We start from the raw sequence: 19,862 nt of genomic DNA on the forward strand, positions 1-19,862 counted from the left end.
AAGTACCTCAGGGATCCAGATATTATGTAGCAGGGGCATCGTATGCCCACAAAAGTCCTCACTCTTGTGATTGCAGAACACAACTGTACACTTCACCATTGGCTCCTCCTGTAAGGGAGAAAAAGGGTGAAATGAGTACTCAGTTGTTTATGTCATTGATATAATACACACTTGAATATAGTAAAGGAAATAGGAAAGACACAAATCTGTTTTTCCTCTCACAGGCAATCGCTGAGACCTCTGTCAATACTAATTTTTAAATTCCTTATTAAGGAAAATACAGAGTTGAATAAATCTCGTACGTTGAGCTGGAGCTAGTGAATATTTTTACTAACTCCTCCACCTGTAGAATAATGATACTGAACGGTGTTTCATGAGTGTCCCGGTAATCAAAAGATATCATCAGGGTGTTGAAGGAATACTTCAAACTCAGCATGTTATGCGGTCCCAACAATAGACCGCGAAAGGATACACAGAGTATGTAAGATATGCGTGTACGACTGTGTTGTTTTATACTGTAGTTTTACCAATTACTGTACTGTTATATACTGTAGTTTTCCAACTACTGTATTGTTATATGCTGTAGTTTTACTGGCTACTGTTTTGTTGGATAGTGTAGTTTTACCACTACACTACCGGGGCTAGGCTAGTGCCTGGCGGCACTAAGTGATAGAAAGAGAGAAAGAATGGAAAGAAGGGTTTCCTATTATTATGGTTTAGCACAATAAATGGAAGTGTGGGAGGGCTACTGCCGTCTAATGTCTCAATGCCAAAATGAGATTTCTAATGAAATGGGAAGAATGCATCTGATTCTAGCTTCCATCCAACCACAACTTTTGCCGCCGTCTGTACTGCTGGTTGCAAGGTTTGTTGATGGTAGGCCAAGAGAGGACTGAAGAATTCTCAACAGTATAATGTGTTTCCCACCGGCAGCCGTCAGGGCCGGCTCAGTCTTTCCCCCAAGGGCATTCACCTCTGGTGAATGAAGGACATAAGGAGGAAGTGGTCGAGGTGGCAACCTAACCGTCGCTGTAGGGACACGGCCAGCAACATAGTCAACCCGGTTAGCCGGGATGACTGTCTGATTACCGGCGTAAGAATGTTGTGACTGTTAGACCGACACGGAAGGACAGAGGGGGGAGGGAAAAGGGTCCTACAGTTTACAGAGGAGAAAGGTGGCAGCAGGTATGCCACCTACTTTTGGCCGGCAAAGGAACACGGATTCCCCTATCAGCGACATTGTCGGCTGTAAGACGTGTCTTATAGTTTACAGGGGGGAAAGGCGGTGGCAGGTATGCCACCTACTTTCGACTATAAACTAAAGAAGCATAGCTTCCCTTGCCGACAACGTCGTGGGCCGCAGAAGAACATAGATTACCTTGTCGGTGACATTTTTGGCTGCAAGACAGTACACGCTGGAGTACTCGGCGGCAAAGAAGACAGATGGTATAAGACTATCTAATCAAGCCGGAGTTTACTACTCAGTGGCGATACGAAAGATAGGGTTGCCACTTGTTATGGCGCCGCTCAGGGGGGGAGAGAAGGGTTTAGCTTCTTTTCTCTAAAAGAGAAAAGTATCGAATTATACCCATAAATTCTAGGGGATATGTATTCCCAACCGAATTAATAGGAAATGATGCGAAGAGATTAAACAATTGGAATTACTTTACTAACGCATACAAAACGGGTTAGGTTAGCCTAAATCCGGTGGGGACCGCGGCTACGGTTGATACCGTCGGGGTCCCCGTCGTACACGAAAGTAACGTTACATATCGGAAGAGGAATTATTTTAATGTATGCAAATCTTCACTAGTATAATTTGTCTAACTAGCTAAAAAGTTTTCTTTTATAGCTAATACCGGGAGTGTCGCACTACTGACTAAATAAAAGAGATTTATGACGTGCGACCGCGGCTCAAAATTGCCGTCTCCGGTGTGGGCTACGCTCCACCACACACACTTAAATTATACGAATTTAGCTGTGAGAGGGGAGCCTAAAATTATACACAGGAAAGATCGAATACTCATCTTTCCAGAGGATGAAGATGCCAGAGATTGCATGATAATATTCTGAAAAACAGTAACAAACACCGAGAGAAACGTGGGAGCGTATTTAGCTTAAATGCTGCAGTTTAAAGGAATGATGGGCTGTAGTAGTACGGGAAGGGGGTCCACCGGGTACCTTGATAATGACTCCCCTTTCGTTCACAACTTCTCCCCCTCTAAGAGTTAAATTTATTTGGGGTGAAGATTACTATGTGTCGCATCGAAAAATACGTCCCCTGATATTATGCGATATCCCTAAAGATATATTAAGGATACTCGCGCCAGGAGTTAAAATTCTGGAGACCTATGGTTAATTCTCTAGGAGTATCACTGTAGCAAATATCCCTTAGAAAGCTACCTAAAGGAACCTTCCATCAGGACGATATGGTTGAGCCCAAAAATGACAAACTACTATTAACTGTTATTGAATCTCTCAGTCACTGCATTTTTAAATGATAAGATTCAGCCTCAATAACACAGAGAATCTTAAAGAAACAACTACTTCCAATATTACTTAAAGTTACCAGTATATTACATATTTAGGTAAACTATTGTGAAATAGCATAAGTAACCAATAATCCTTTCTGAGAAAATTAGAAATTTTATGATTTTTTCTGAAAGATAACAATCAGAAATCCCTATTGTCAAATTATACAGATCCAACCTCACTAATAAATGCTAATCTGACTCACAAACGGAGTCATGAATTACCAGGGTGGGAGGCCTGCGTAGAACCCCTAGAGTTCAGCCCCGGTAGTGTACCGGTAAAACTACAGTACAGTATACAAAAATACAGTAGCCAGTAAAACTACAGTATCTAACAATACAGTAGTTGGAAAACTACAGTATATAACACTACAGTAGTTGGTAAAACTACAATGTACAATAGCACAGTAGTACAAGTATTTCTAACATACTCTGTGTAACCTTTCACAGTCTATTGTTGGGACCGCATAACATGCTGAGGTTGAAGTATTCCTTTAACACCCTGATGAATCCTTTGATTATCGGGACACTTGTCGGTAGTTTCTAACTGATCACTCGAAAACTCCGCCATTTAACTCCACGAACAACGTTAAATTGAGGTAAGATTGGAAGATCTCGCAGGCGTTTCTACGAATGAGTATTGTCCAGTACGTGACGGTATTACGGCATAAAATTCAACCACCTGGTGGGAAAGGAGCAGGTGTCAGAGAGACAAGGTGTTTAATATTTACTAATTACAAAAATTATACTGTACTGTTTTACTATAACAAAAAATATCGATGTATATGTTTAGAGTCAAGGACTCTCTAGTTTGTTGGATTACGGCAAATTACAGCCTTCAGCCAAAGTATTAAGTTTACTCTTTGATCTGAAGTAAGACTTTGATTGTTTCTCTGTCTTGTGGTGGATAAAGAAGCCATATCAAACCCCTTATTGAATAAATAACGTAAGAATTCCCTCGCATCTCCCAAGGACACTTTAGTTAGCGCGGGAGATCGTAGTTTTCTTCGGAGCAGTGGTTATTTTTGTAATAAATTTGAAAATTGTAATCATATTTTATTGAATCCTGAATGGTTTTGTAAAGCTAACCTCTTCAAGGTCTTGTCATCGGCCCATACCATCGAGCCTAGAATCATTAATTTAATAAGTCGGAGAAAAATTCACGACAACAATCATGAAACACCATTCAGTATTAATATTTTACAGGTGGAGGAGTTAATATAAATATTCACTAGCTCCGGCTCTAGGTACGAGAGCTATTCAACTCTGTATTTTCCCTTATAAGGAATTTAAATATTAATATTGACGGAGGTCTCAGCGATTGCCTGTGAGAGGAAACACAGATTTGTGTCTTTCCTTTAAGGCTATCCACGTTCGGCGTGAACGTGAAGAGCCTTGAAGGAAAAGTCAATTTAACCTTCATTTTCTCTCTCTCTCTCTCTCTCTCTCTCTCTCTCTCTCTCTCTCTCTCTCTCTCTCTCTCTCTATCATGTATCACTTTCCTTATGGATTCTGCTTCCATTAAATGCAATGCTTTCTTTAACCTACACCAGTAGTTTTTCAAGGGTGGAAATTTTCTTACGTGCATTAAAGTTTAACACTGTTCTTATTAAGATTCTTTTTAAAACACATATTTCAAAGTTGTCTAGAGCAGTCACAGCTAAAGGATAATGATTTTTTTTTCCTTTTTTGTTCTAGAAATTAAAGTTTTCCACATTATTCTTTCGTGATTCGCCCCTCTTTGATTATTCGACGTACTGTTCTTTCAGGAATACTTATGGCTTTAAACTTACAGATACCGTATATGCTTTGGTTATGTCAGATAAAAGGGCCCTGATTCATCTTTGTGAAATACTTGCACACTGTTTACTGTTTCCCTTAAATCGTGATGGAAATCACGAATTGGAGAAGTTTCCATCTTTTAAGTTTGATAGCTCATGCAGTCTCAAGCATTGCATCTCTCCAAGATGTACTGGTCAATCAGATTTCAAACTTCCTTCTGCCAAAGTCTTATTAAGACGATAGGTGAAAATGGTAAATAACCAAAGATTTTAATTTCGAAAAAAAAAAATAGTTGATTCCAATTACCATGATAAAAACAAAAACCTTTCCTTAAGAAATATAAAAGCTCAGCAAGAATAACAGCGAGAGAGAGAGAGAGAGAGAGAGAGAGAGAGAGAGAGAGAGAGAGAGAGAGAGAGAGAGAGAGAGAGAGTGAGTGCCCATGGATTCAATCTGTGGTTAAGCCTGTGAGATTAATTAAAAAGGAACTACATCTTATCAGATTCACTCCGGTTGGATATCTCGTGTCTAACTACTGTACAGTTTTCATTTCTCCTAAAAGTGGTTGAATCATTTATACAAGAGTACGCTAAACAGAGGGACAGATAGCGTCTCGGCGGCCACGACAGATTGGTTTTAGTGTAGTATATGGCCAAGGTCGTCTCGAATACAGGCCTGGTCAGTGGGGGAAGAAGTCAGCATGGGTAGGTCGATTGATATGGAGACTGATATGGAATAAGTTTGGTTGTGACATCTACAATCCTTCTTTCTCTCACGCACGTACTCACTATACATACACAGTTTGTTTCTTTTTACAATATACAGCTGATAATCCTCATACAAAAATTAAGAGATCATACTCGGGCAAAGAAAAATTAGAGAGAAGTAAAAAGTGATAAAATCAAAATAAAACTTTCTCGTGGAAGTAGTCTAATTTCAGAACCCACTAATTCCAAACTACAGTTGCGTACCGAAAAAACACAGAATGATTCTTACAGTTTAATTTTGAAAAAATAAATGAAAAGTAAACAATTCTGGCAATTCAAAATAATTTGACATCTTTTGCACAATCACCCACAATCACCTGACATTGCTGTACATATTCTTAACTTGAAACTTTTGACGATATATTTTGATTTTTCCACTTTTATTGTTTGCAATTCTCTTAGCTATGACTTTCTTCCGAATTGTTCTATCGAAGAAGGATGTCTCTGGTGCAATATAATTAGATCTGAAGTGTAGCCGGCACACCTGAAAAGGGTTTAACTGCAATATTAAAGTGCAAAACGCATTTTCATAAAAAAGAGAGAGAGAGAGAGAGAGAGAGAGAGAGAGAGAGAGAGAGAGAGAGAGAGAGAGAGAGAGAGAGCAGCAACCGAAGAATGAGGAGGCAGGAATTGCAAGAGAAGAAATAAAAAAGAGAATGAAGTAGTAAGTAGCAAAGGAGAAAAGTGTGTGAATACCAAAGCAATTTTGTAAACAGTTCAGTAATTTCTTTCTTCATTATACAAGAGGCTGATATTCTGAACAATATAATGCAATTATAATCATTACAACGAAAAATATAGTATTTCCCCTACTATTATAGTTAGGAACATATTGGGCTCTCTTGATGGCGTGCAATAAGTAGGCTTTTTCTTCATCAGCATTTGGAAAGGAAAACACTCATTTTCGGTCCAGTTCTTTTATTTCCTCTGTAGTTTGGCACACAGCACATAAAAGGTATTAGCCTGGATTTCAAAACAGTCAAATTTTATGGAATAACAGCAGAAAACTGTGAAGAAATCGAACGAGACCCCTTAACTCACAGCCCATAGTAGCTGTGTGAAAGCACCACTCATACCACGTGGAACCTTTCTTACCCCTCAAATGACCCGGCCTTCTCTCGAGACGGCCTTTATAGGGCTCCCAAGCGACATTGGGACGAATGGATTTGACTGTGAATAACAAGACCTGCGTCCACCCAAGGCCTAGCCGTCCCCATGGTCCAGATGGTCTACTCCAATCAGCAATCGTATAGAGATATTTGATTGCAAGTGTAAATCGATATTTATTCGATAAGTGGAAAATCATATCCATGAGCAAAGAATATGATTATGATATATTTTAGTGCAAAGATAAATAAGGCTACTTTTCATAACTGTGTTTATTGGCTTAGAAAAGAAGTACTTTATATTTCTTGAATAGTATCGGAGAAAAGAAATTAAAGTCAGTCCAAAATGCGTAGGACGCTGCCACTTTTCCAAGGATTCATTCATTAATCTCCATATACAAGTTGTTATATTTTGTAGAAGTGGCAGAATATCAGCCAGGTCTCCTTATTATTATTATTATTATTATTATTATTATTATTATTATTATTATTATTATTATTATTATTATTATTATTATCAGCTAAGCTACAACACTATTTGTAGAAAGAGAAAAAAGCTTAAATTCCGCCTTGTTCAGCGTATCTACCTATTAAGACTGAACAAGGGAATCAGGGTCTTCCGAGATCTGCATATTATAATTACCGTGCTTCTGACGGCCAAACCTATGAATCCACAATTTAAGTGATTCCTGCTCTAAGCGACGTATAAGCTCCCCCCTGGCTGGCTTGAGTCCACCCCTCCTCCTCTTACTAATCCTCTCCTCCAATGAGAAAAGCAGTAAAATGGGGGGGGGGGTGGGAGCGTCTTTTTTGTGTGGGAGGGGGTGGGAGGGGGGGGGGTGGGGGGCTACAGTTTTAAGAGTAACTGAATAAAGTTATGGGTATCTGTTTTATAAGCCTTCCCTGCTTTCATTTGCGATTTACTATATCTTTCATTTGTCTTTCAGTTTCAATTTCCTCTATCGAATTTTAACGAGTTTGTATTTCTTATTTAGTCTAATTGTTAGCTTACATATAATCTTGTGATTGATAATTATTTTATTTGTCTTCGGTTTAGAATAACATATAAAGATGAAAATCTCACAAGGAGGGATGTTCCTCATAGACTCCAAAATACTGCTATTGGGTTTGTAACCAAATAGATTTAAAAATGCCTTCAAATTAGCAAAACTATATATATATATATATATATATGTATATATATATATATATATATACATATATATATATATATACACACACACACACATATATATATATATATATATATATGTATATATATATATATGTATATATATATATATATATATATGTACATATATATATATATATATATATGTGTGTGTGTGTGTGTGTGTGTGTAAATATCGACCACAATGGCATTTAATACCGAATTCTACTTTGTGAATACATATCCATTGGTTTTGGCTGAGGCAAAGGTTCGAATTTCTTCCAGTCAGAAGCTATTATCAAAAATTAATGCTAGTAGAACTTGGTATTGAATGCTTTTGTTTTTTATATTTACACTGATTGAAATATCGAGTGCTGGTGATATATATTCACACACACATATATATATATATATATATATAAATATATTATATATGTATATACACACACATATATAGGTATATATATATATATATATATACAGGTATATATATATATATATATATGTATATACATATATAAATATATATATATATATATATATATAAATATATATATATATATATATATGTATATATATATATATATATATATACATGCATATGTATATATATATACACATATATATAAATATGTATATATATATATATATATATATATACACAGTATATATACATACATACTATGTTGGTTTTTATGAGCGATCAGACTAAATTCTCCCACCATCACTAATCCACAATGGCCATGGTGATATATATTCATATATATATATATATATATATATATATATATTAGTGTATAGGATATGTCAAAATTGATGGTTAGATTACTAGATCGATATGCACACACAAGCATATTCCCCCCTTCCCCCTTTCCTGAGTGCAACATGCTAGTTTAAGCAATCTGTGGTAGATTGATGTTATTTGAGTAGGTGAAGTTCAGCGTGACAGAAAAAAAAATCCTCTCCTCCTACGCCTATTGACACAAAGGGCCTCGGTTAGATTTTTCCAATCGTCTCTATCTTTAGCTTTTAAATCAATACTTCTTTATTCATCGACTTTTACTTCACTCTTCCTAGTCCTCAGCTATATAGGCCCGAGTCTTCCAACTCTTCTCGTGCCTTGTTGCGCCCAGTTATGAGTTTGGTGATATAATCTTTGTTGGTGAGAGCCTGCCCAATCTATTTCCATCTCTACCCTATCATGATCTCATCCACATATTGCACTCTCCTATAGTTTCATCTTTAATCCTGTCCTGCCATTTAACTCCTAATATTCTCTTGAGGGATTTGTTCTCAAATCTACAAAATCTGTTGGATATTGTTTTAGTGTCTTACCATGACTTAATTCAGTACTGTAACACCTATTCCACTAAATTGATATATAGCTTGATTTTATTTGTAATTTTAAGAGAATTGATTCCCAAATTTTACATAATCTAGCCATTGTCTGATTTGTGATTTATTTCAATCTTCCAATGAATTCCAATGCGAAACACTCCGTATTAGAGATCATAGTTCATATATATATATATATATATATATATATAAAATTCTACCTTGTTTATTATTTCACCTTCCAATGATCTCTCGACTCCCATTGCATATTCTGTTGTAATCATCTCTGACTTTCCTCTATTAATTCATGCGTTCTGGTAAACAAGTATTTATAACCTAACTATTTTTTGTTATTCTTCAAAAGTGATTGACTGGTTATCAATATCAACTTATATCTTTAAACAATCCTCTATTAAAATAGCATTTTCCAAATTTCTGTAAATATCTATTCTTAAGCAAGTAATGCATTGCAAATGCACACAGCACCCTTTAGCTCTGAGTACATTAGTCCATATTTGGTGTTCTCAATTTGCGTAGCACACACTGATATAATGATATGCCTCAAGTTCTGCTATTCACCCTCTAACATTTGTTTATGTCAGCTCTTACAGTGGTTTTACTAACCATGTATAGCATTTGAGAATACTTATTGACTATATTACCACAATATTGGATTCTAAATATCAGATACTCACAGACATTGGGGAGAAAAAATTGAATATCTGTTGTTTTGGTAATGCTTGCTGAAGAAACTTGTGTCACTGAGCCTTGCTCTACCGCAGGACTTATCGGGGAAAAAATAGTCATACGCATAACAAAGTTGTCTAATAGTATTTTCTTAATATTTTTCCCCTGCCTGGAAGAGACAGTCACAGAAAATTCTACCCTGCCTCCAAACTTTGTTGCAAAAAGGATTGAACATATGCAGATGCTGTGTACTTCCTTTGATGGTTATTTCTCATGTGGAGAGTTATAAGCTTATAATAACTGGATCTTGAACCCTTTCATGCAGAATTTGGAAGATGTTGATGATGATGGCAGCATCAAGAAAGATCTCATCAACATGAGACACAATCGTGGAATCCAAATGGAGTTCACCGATAGTCAGATGGACCTCTTCTGGGCTTCTCAGCTGGAAGCATACCCTGTACTAGCAATGAAAGCACTCAAAGTGCTGGTACCTTTTGCAACTACTTACTTATGTGAGCAAGGATATTCTTGTCTACTTCACATCAAAACATGACATGCGAGTAGCACTCAGTACTAAGACACCAAGATTTGATGCCATATTGGAGAAAAAATCAGCAACAACGAAGTCACTGGGTTTACAGTGCAGTGCAGGCAAAATATAATGTAGTTCTGAATCAAATAAAATATATTCTTATTGATACATACTCATAATTTTTTCTCTTGAAAAAACTTTAAGCTGTATGAATGAAGATGGAATAAAAAAAGGTTTTATTATTACATCAAAATTGTATTTTTAGCTTTTCATATATTCACAATTCAGGGGGGTGCGAGAACTGACTGCTGATTTGAAAAGTGTGCGAACACTGAAAAAGGTTAAGAACTACTGCTTTAACTAATGTCCTTATGATGGTAATAAAAGGTTTATATATAAAAACAGTTATTAATACAGATAAATTTATTGTATCAACAACAGCATATCATCAGTAAAATGTCTAAATATCAGTAAAAATGAATAGTGAATTATATAAACAGGTGCAGTGCATAAATGGTCCATATTAACACACAATAAAAATTTAATCCAGGTTATTTATCAATATCATATGGAATGTATGTCAACATAATGATATTCCCCTAATAGCATAAAATAAATATCAAAACTATAGCATTCCATAAGCAAGCATTGGGTGAAAATCAGAATTCAATGAAGGGTATATAGTGTATAGATTATATGTTAAAAAAAAAAAAAAATATTCCATTACGCTACAAAAAATATAGTTTACTAACAAAAACACTACGTTCAAATTATGCTGTGAATAGGTGTAGAGTATAAAAATAGTATTTTCATAGTATGTTGCAAATGGATATACAGTATAAAAATAGTACAATTAAATTATGTCGTAAATGGGTAAACAGTATAAAAATAGTACAATTAAATTATGTCGTAAATGGGTATACAGTATAAAAATAGTACAATTAAATTATGTCGTAAATGGGTATACAGTATAAAAATAGTACAATTAAATTATGTCGTAAATGGTTATACAGTATAAAAATAGTACAATTAAATTATGTCGTAAATGGGTATACAGTATAAAAATAGTACAATTAAATTATGTCATAAATGGGTATACAGTATAGAAATAGTACAATTAAATTATGTCGTAAATGGGTATACAGTATAAAAATACTACAATTAAATTATGTCGTAAATGGGTATACAGTATAAAAATAGTATATTCAAATCATGATGTTGAAGGATATACAGTTTAGAAAATAGTAAAATCATATTATGTTCTAATGGGTATACTATATAAAAATTGTACATTAAAATTATGTTGTGAATGGGTATACTGTATGTAAATAGTACAATAAAATTGTAACGTAAATGGGTTTACTGTATAAAAATAGTATATTCAAATTGTGTTCATAAAGAATGTACAGTATAAAAATAGTAAAATTAAAATATGTCGTAAATGGGTATACAGTATGAAAGTAGTACATTCTAATCATGTTGTGAATGGGTATACGGTATAATAAATAGTACATTCAAATTAAGTCGTAAATGGGTGTACAGTGTAAAGAAAATACTATATTTAAATTATGTCGTAAATGGCTGTACAGTATATGAGAACTGATATATATATTGAGAAACAGTGCCATTTTGTGGAAGGGAATAACTATACTATGTGATGAAAAAATATATTCTATAAGGACTATGAATACTGTATGTAACAACAACAAAAATCATGCTTGGTAAGATATTGATAAAATATTATAACAAAAAGATTTTACAGCACCAAGATATTCTGAAAAAAAATAGATAAATTATGAATTAAAAATTTCTTGTTTTCTGGTTACAGTGAAGATATAAAGTATATTTTTAATTCTCTAACGACTTTTTAGATTTTTAAGGTAAAATTGGCACTAGCTTCCTTGCTCACCCAAATACCCCATTGAGCATGTTGGAAATAATGGTCATGGGGCATAGACAGATTTGGAAGTCTGAGGACAGGAGTCAGCAGGTGGAGAGCCTCATACTACAGGACCTTCCTGGGGCACTGTAAACCTTATCTCAGCTGCCGCTTGTTATCAGAATCTGGTATTGGACTATTGTGGACTTCTCTCACTTAGGATCAGATTCCTGTGGAAAGAAACATAGGATTTTAGGTTGAGAAGGTAGATTTTTTCTTTGAGTAGGAATCAAAAGTTATTACAAAGCACATAGAATTTAGGAATTTATTTATAGGGGTTCTAAGAAATGTTTAAGAAATAGGTTTACCATGACAATAGGAGTGCACAGCTCTACAGAATGGACTAGATATAGGGACGAGCAGTAAATAATATGCGCCGTGGAAATGAAATTCCTGAGAAGAGAAAGTGGAATGATACATCATAGACCTGTTTTTGAGATTGTGCACGTACAGGTGGAAAGAAAAGCAGACTGGAGAAGGGGGTGAAATATACACTGAAGTGCTTGTTCTGTACCAAATGGCATGTTCTTTATTCCGGGAAATAAGTGATAAAATTATGAATAGTCAAGTATTCAAGTACACAGCCCACCATGTACTTTGGGCCATCATCATCATGAGAGATATGCTTTAGGGCTTCATTAATTTCATCTTCCACTTTGGGAAGAGAAACTAAGATATATGCATGTTAGATAAACATAAAAGATTAATTCACAATTTTAGTGTCAGCCACAGCAAAATAGTTTCTTACTATAGATATTGCTTTAAGTTAATGTTGAAAATAATAAATTCCGTATACATGAAAATTTACAGTTGGAAAAATCAGCTTTATATCTTCACAAATTAACTCATTTTATTATGGAGAGTGTGTATGTGTTATGAATGAAATAAGGAGTATTTTGTATTCAGTATAATTCATTGTTAATATTTGAATTAGTTGGATTGCTTCACTTGTCTGTTGATCAAATGCTAAGCTCCAATTGTACTTGCCTTAAGACTGTGATCAAACAGGAGATCGGGCAAGTTCTCTTGAGTTTTGATGAGTCAAGACAATATAATCAACCAACCGGATTCCAGATGATATGATGGAAAGAAGATGTCCATGTCTTGCTTCTCAAGGAGACTAGACTACTCTTCTTTGATTATGTGATTCTGCAATCAAATGAAGCTGATATTAAAAACTTTTCATGAAGTATATAAAATAGCAATTGAAACAACGGATCATCAAAGCAGATCATATTTTTCAGTTTTCACATTACATTTATGATAAAACAATGTTCAAAAGGAATTATTTCATATTTATTTCAATAATATTAACAAATTTATATTTAAAAGGACAATCTGGAATCAAATGGCTCCTTCATTCCAAGTTTTATAATTCGTGGCTGTTTCTGGTACTCACCGACATCGATCCGAGACGAGAAGTGAAGGAATTAACACTTTGAGAGATGACCTGCTTTTCCCTGAGGTCAGACTCTATTTCCAGAATGCAGACAATGTCTGTTGTTTAGGTACATTGCCTGGCCCATCCAGCCATACACAGTTTTGCAGACCATAGGAACAATGGGTCAAAAATGCCTTAAAAATTCTCTACTCTGGCGTAAGTACTGTCTGGATGCGGACTGCTCAGACTCCTAAATAGAAAACGAGAAAAGAAGTCATATAAGAATGACCTCTCACCAAAGGGCTGATGTAAGTGTCATTGGAAGAACAACAAAAAAATTCTCCTGAAAACATGCAATAAACATAGAATTAATCTTTGTGAAAAAAAAAAATATCTTTAATGCATCTTGCTTAATGCCTGAAGACAAATTAACTAAGTGATATCCATATGATGAAATTACTTAAAAGAAGTATTTTACAGGAGTTGAATATTTGAAATCCCTAAGCTAAATATAAGAAAGTACTGTAATATAAAAAGGTTGTGATATAGGTCTACTGTAGTAAATTATCAAAGAAATATTTATTTATCATAAAAAATAGTAATCTTAACAATGACTGTATCAATAAAAATGGCAATATAAACAACTTGTGCAAGAGTTACCGAAAGGAAGGTAATTTTACTCTTTCTATATATTTAATTAGGAACAATAAATTCAGGTTTTATTTTTTTTTTCCTTCAATTCATTTTGAGTAGTTTTTTTTTTCCTGAAAATCTTACCTCATCTTTTTGTCCGCTTCAGTTCTGTGTTCCTTCTCTCATCAAAAGTTGACTCAAGGGGTCTGACTGACGTTGGTCTAACATATCAGTTTTTCTTGTGTCTAATAGATGACAGTGGTCAATATCCCTGTGCACCAGTCAGTCAGTCAAACAATGTTCAGTTCTACCAGTTCATCTAATCTGTAAAATGGAAATAGCATCAACATAAGAGTGCATTACAACGTTTTAGTGCTATACAATAGATAGAATGTCTGCAATAAAAATCATGTGATATATCTTCACAAAATGGATCAACTGAATTAATAAGAATACGTAGTAGCAGCTCAGATCTATTCAGTATTATATATTATAAAATGGATGATATAAATTCACGGAAAATTATATACTTCTGATATATATAATTCAGTTTTGACCAAATTGTCTGATAAAAATAATGAGTCAAATAAAGGAGTTGTAGAAAAGAGTGTCTATACAAAGAAGAGGAAGAAGACTACTTTAGAGAAGGTCACAGATAAGGAATGACTGAGTCTGGTAATTACCACCATTAATCCAAGATAAGCTTTGAAGACCTGTCTTGGGGCTGCTCCCTGAGGTCAGATTCTGATTCCTCAATTCAGAAATTGGCTACAATTCCTTATGGGAGACTCTTTACTTTCGCTCAGGTGTTGACTGGACTCGGTGTGCCCAACCTCCAAAATAAAAACCTGAGGTGAGGAGAGCCACTTTTAGACAGAGTATGTCAAGCACCTCGTTCCACCAGCCGTAGTTGGGAGCTTCCCTTGTCGATCCTGGACTCTGACACTCTAGTCAAGGTGTAGCTCAGGTCTTTGCAAGGAAGAACTCGCTGAGTGCAGGGAGATGTCCGAATGACATTTCTCTATAGCGCTGATGAAAGCACCATTAGAGAAGAGGAAGGAACTCCCAAAGAGAAGCTCGTCACTTAATCATTTCCCTGCAAACATACAATAAACGTACAAAAAAATAGTTATTTTGAAAAACAGAATTATCAAATGCCTCTTACTTAACCCTGGATAGGTACGGTCCTCGGACACCCCTTTAAAGGTATACTCGGACGCGAACGACCCCGACGCCAAAAAAAATTCATGAAAAATCAGTTTTTGCAGTAACCTCCTTTTTTCTTTTGCCAAAAAAAACTTCAATGAATCCTTAAAACAACTGTAAAGATAAATACTACTCATCTGCAGAAAAACTATTTATTATAAATATTTTAAAAAATTAAGTAGAAAAAAAAAGACCTGACATAAAAATTCATAAAAAAAAAGTTTATACATATATACACAAATCCTTTTAGGAATTGATTCTTGAATGTTTAGGACACATCTTGATGTATTTTGGATGAAGTCAGACCCATGGAGGTGAAGATCTGAAATGAGAAAAAAAGGGTAACTTTTTTTGGCCAAAAAAAATTGTCCAAATTTCATGAATTTTTTTGGGTACCCAAATGAAATAGGAAGTGGCTAATTTTTTTAGGGAATAAACATATGTTATCCTAAAATAGAAATATGTAAAAAAATCTTCATTATTTTGTAAATTACATTTATATCAGGGGCCATATCTAAAGGTAATTTTTTGAGTACTTGGAAATTTCGTAAAAAAATACATATATTTAATATATAATATGATATTTATGCAGGTAAAAATATACCAAAATATCACAAATTCTATAGGGAACAAGAATATATATAGATAGGGCAGCTTACGCTTCGGATATGTCCACAAAATGGCCCCCAACCACACTGACTCAGACTCCCTAATCTGCCACTTGAAATGTAGGAAGGGTATGTCAATTTCAAGGTGTTATTTACTAATCTAATTATTATTGGATATGCATAAAAATTGTATGGTGGGTTGCTGGATAATTGTAGATTATTTTACGATTATAAAATTAAAATTCTGACCCAAAAAATTTTTTTTGAAGGGAAATAAAATTGAAAAAAAAAATGTAAAACAATATTTTAGCTAAAAAAATTTGATGATATTCAATCAAAAAAAAAGTAAACAAAATTTTCCGACAAATAAACATCTAGAGGAATCATTACTCTGTGATAGTTCCTTAGTACGTAGTAATTTTGAAAGAATTGGGAAAAAACGAAAAAATGGCAATCACCGGAAAATCGAACACATACCTATATATACGCCATATCTGGCTAAAAAAAAGATAGGCATGGGTAGCCAGATCATCTAGAAACACTTTCCAACACTATAAAAATATAAGTTTTGCGACAATACTTGCCAATTCCTTACGGTAACATGACTAAGCAAAAAAATGCAAAACAAATAAAAAGGGGCACTCGTGGAAAAATGGCCATTCTAATATACGGCATTTCAGAAAAAAAAAATTTCAGCCACGTGCTAGGCAAACCATCAAGGCATATTTTCCGACAAATAAACATATAAATGAAATATTACTCTGTGATAGTTCCTTAGTACGTAGTAATTTTGAAAGAAATGGGAAAAAACGAAAAAATGGCAATCACAGGAAAATCGAACACACACTTATATATACGCCATATCTGGCTAAAAAAAAATAGGCATGGGTAGCCAGATCATCTAGAAACACTTTCCAACACTATAAAAATATAAGTTTTGCGACACTACTTGCCAATTCCTTACGGTAACATGACTAAGCAAAAAAATGCAAAACAAATAAAATGCCCAACATTCTAATATACGGCATCTCAGATAAAAAAAAAGACATGCACGTGTTAGCCCAACCATCTAGGCACACTTTCTAACACATAAACATGAAAAAAAAATCAATAATATACGGCAATTCCTTACTACGTAGTAATTTTTACAAATATTGAAAAAAAACAGAAATTGGTAACCGCAGTTAAATACCCAATATACCAATAACTACGTCGTATCTGACAAAAACAAAATCACGCATGGGTAGCCAGATCATCTAGACACACTTTCCAACATTAAAAAAGCAAAAGTTTTACGACACTATTTCGCAATATCTTACGGAAAAATGACTTGGCAAAAAAATTGAAAAAAATTAAAAAGGGACACTCGCGGTAAAATGCCCGACATTCTAATATACGACATCTCAGATAAAAAAAAAGACATGCACATGTTAGCCCAACCATCAAGGCACACTTTCTAACACATAAACATGAAAAAAAAAATGAATAATATACGGCAATTCCTTACTACGTAGTAATTTTTACAAATATTGAAAAAAAACAGAAATTGGTAACCGCAGTTAAATACCCAATATACCAATAACTACGTTGTATCTGACAAAAACAAAGTCATGCATGGGTAGCCAGATCATCTAGACACACTTTCCAACACTAAACAAGCAAAAGTTTTACGACACTATTTGGCAATATCTTACGGAAAAATGACTTGGCAAAAAAATGAAAAAAAATGAAAAAGGGGCACTCGCGGTAAAATGGTCCTCGTGGTGATGAACGACATTTTAACTAAAAAAAAAAACATGCACATGGTAGCCAAACAATCCACCAAGACTTTCCACAACTGATAACCTATACAAGTTGCACCATTCTACGACAATTTCATAATACGTAATAACTTTGATAATTATGCAAACTACCTCAGAAGGGTAAACTCGGACGCGAACGACCCCGACGCGTCTCAGAAATTGGGGAAGGAGTACAGCTACAGCAATGCACATCTGGACACTACTAGAGCGTGTAGGGGAGACACCTCCTGCAGGTCGATCACCCACAAATTCAGTCACAGGGGTGAGTCACGTGAGAAAAACCTGTTTTTTTTTGACGCTCGGGGTCGCAAACGACCCACCGTACCTATCCAGGGTTAATGGTCAATGATGAATTGGTGAAATAAATGCAATGCCTTAAAACCATTATAAGTAGGTACCTTTTACAATTATTATCTAAAAATAATAGTAGATTGCCTGAAACACCAGAAAAACATTTTCTCTTCTATTTGAGAAAACTAATCAACTTGAAGACAGCAGAGAAAAAGAAAACCTCAAGCTACACTTACTGATAATTACTCCTGTGTTCCTCCCTCCTATTCCTTCGGTCTTTCTGTCTGCATGAAAATAAGAGAGACACATCTGACTTAATCTACCTTTGTTTGTTTCATGTTGATATAGAAGAAATCGTTACCTTTTATAAAGTCAACATTTATATTTCATTGTGTGAACACATGAAAATATTCGATAATAAGTCTAATTGTATAAATTATCTAAAAATTTATATTCAACATGAATAATGAAAATTAATGTTAACGTTACTTTTCATTTAATTTATTAAAAAAAGTAACTTAAAATATTACCCTTTCTATTCCTTTAATTAGGAGCAGTAACTACAAATCTTACATTTCCATTGAATTGATTAAAAGAAGTAACTCCTTATCATACCCATTTCACACAATTCATTAAGAACAAAAACAAAAAATTCTTACCCTGAAAATCATACCTCATTTTATTATTCTCTTCTCCAATGACAGCTTCAGTTCTGCCTTCCTTCATTTTCTGATAAGAATTTCACTTCATGGGTCTGACGGACGCTGGCCTAGCATGTCAGCTTCTCTTAGGTCCAACAGATGACGAGGAACTCTATCCCTGTGCAACAGTCAGTCAGTCAGTCAGTCTTCTGCTCTTTCAGTTCATCTGATCTGCAATAGGAAATAGTATCAATAGGCCATTACAGAGTTCAAGCGTTTTACAAAAGATCAACTCTCTGCAATAAAAGGCTTAGTGTCATAATCCTTTACTTTGATTTTTAATTGCAAAACTAAATTGATTACCTATGATGATATGATTCCTTAAAAGCAAAACTAGTCCATTTTAACATGTAAGTTCACAGAAAAATTTATACTTTCTGATAAGTTTACTTTAATGTTCAAACTAATCAAATATAGAACAAAGAACTCACCTGTCCGAAATGGTTTAAGATCCCTTTTTCTCATTTCTTTTTAGTTGTATGATATGAGTCCTTTGAAGGACTTAGGTAAGAATGATGTCTTCATTCACCTCCAGAGGGAGAGAGAGAGAGGGAGAGAGAGAGAGAGAGAGAGAGAGAGAGAGAGAGAGAGAGACTTTTTTTCTGAAGAGCTGATGCTTTACAGACTTGAAATTAGGGACATATCATAAGATGTTATCTATGTGGGTTAATATTGAAAAATAAAACGTTAAAGGTGATAAAAACAACATTTGTTTCATTCAGAGATTTATTTATGATGATTTCCACTGTTACTTATTACCTACCATCGCCTCTAATATCACCAGCAAGACTTGATTGTCATGAATAGATGTTAGACAATTTTTAAAGTGAATCTTAGTACATTCAAGTCTTGCAGCATTTTGCTAAGAATATGATATAAGTCATGCACTATTTTGTCACCTCAAAAAAAAAAAAAGAAATAAACAAAATAGTTGCATTAAATTATTAAACAAGAGCAAAGTTCTGATAATATATACAAATGAATAGTAGAAACAGGAGAATTAATATAACAATAAACATAATAATAAAGGTTTCCCCCCCCAAAAAAATAGGTTTTTATATAAAGACGTTGAATTTTCCCTCACTTTTGTTATTGTCAAGTAGATGTCTGAGACATGATTAAACAAATATATCAAATACACACACACACACGCACACACACACACACACATATATATATATATATATATATATGTATATATATATATATATATATAGTAGATAGATAAATACATACATACATACATACATAGATTTATAACATTCCCTTACATAACTGAACTTTATGATCAGAAAGTTAATATTATAATCTAATCATTATAAACATAACAATAAAAGTTGACAATTCCCGAAAACCAAATATATTTATATATTCATATATATATATA

This window comes from Palaemon carinicauda, chromosome 3, assembly GCF_036898095.1.
Source record: "Palaemon carinicauda isolate YSFRI2023 chromosome 3, ASM3689809v2, whole genome shotgun sequence".
NCBI classification, from domain to species: Eukaryota; Metazoa; Arthropoda; class Malacostraca; order Decapoda; family Palaemonidae; genus Palaemon; species Palaemon carinicauda.